General features: G+C 36.2%; 1 pseudogene; it reads right to left on the bottom strand.

Moving 5' to 3' along the window:
- Positions 1-278, bottom strand: part of LOC119578282 — a 1,146-nt pseudogene extending 868 nt beyond the window's left edge.
- Positions 279-973: the final 695 nt, after the last annotated feature.

Raw genomic sequence — 973 nt, 5'->3', positions numbered from 1 at the left:
GAAAGAAAATTATTTTAGCATAAGACAACAATTGGCAAATGCTGCTACTTCAGTACCTGAAGCTGTAAACATAAGCAAACCCTTAAAACAATTCAAGAACAAGACAAATTACTCCTTAGATTAACAAGACATGTAGATAGGTCAGCATGAATGCACGGGTTCATACATGGACAAGTTTGGAATATTAAAAAAAAATCAAGGCATTGACAACTTTTTTCACTTGCTTCCTGATGCAGTGACACTACTGAATATAATCAAATTTACATTTTTTTCAACATGAATCCTACACCAGTAAAGCCTCACAACCTTCACCAGGTACTTTGTCAGATACCAAGGTTAGATTGCAAATTCATTTGATAGTAAATGACCAAAGTGGTTCACTAGCTCCATCGCGCAAGTATACAATTTTGGCAATTTCCATGAGGGGAGTATCTTTTTTTCGGAAAGCTCTGCCCTCGCCCATGAAAAACATTCAGTGTGTGTCTGTCCGCAAAGCAAGTGTACGTGTGAAGAAATATCGTATAGAAAGCCGGCTGATTTTTTTTACAAATTGCGAACTGCGCCTATCGCTGGAAATACTACCACGTTGAGGACGACATATTATGGTGAAGCGTAATAACGGAGGCGCAACGATATAAGGTTAGTACAATTTAACTAACTTTTAACGAGAACCGGCAAAATCTACATATATATTGAACGATTAGAGTAATAAGCAAATGCAAACAATAATAATAATAATAATAATAATAATAATAATAATAATAATAATAATAATAATAATAATAATGATAATAATAATAATAATAAAAATCATTACCGATTCGGCTATTTCAAACGGCCGCAGTTGAATGCTTGGGTGTGCCGTCACCGCGCGCGACGAAATCGGGCTAAAGCATTCATAGTTACATAGGACGGGCTATCATTTTAAGCTACGCGTATTGAGTAACCGTCATGGCCTCCGAGGTATTTTGCG

Source organism: Penaeus monodon, chromosome 2 (genome assembly GCF_015228065.2).
Source record: "Penaeus monodon isolate SGIC_2016 chromosome 2, NSTDA_Pmon_1, whole genome shotgun sequence".
Lineage (NCBI taxonomy): Eukaryota > Metazoa > Arthropoda > Malacostraca > Decapoda > Penaeidae > Penaeus > Penaeus monodon.
Note: the sequence above shows the minus strand (reverse complement) of the source record. Positions and strands in the feature narration are given on the sequence as shown.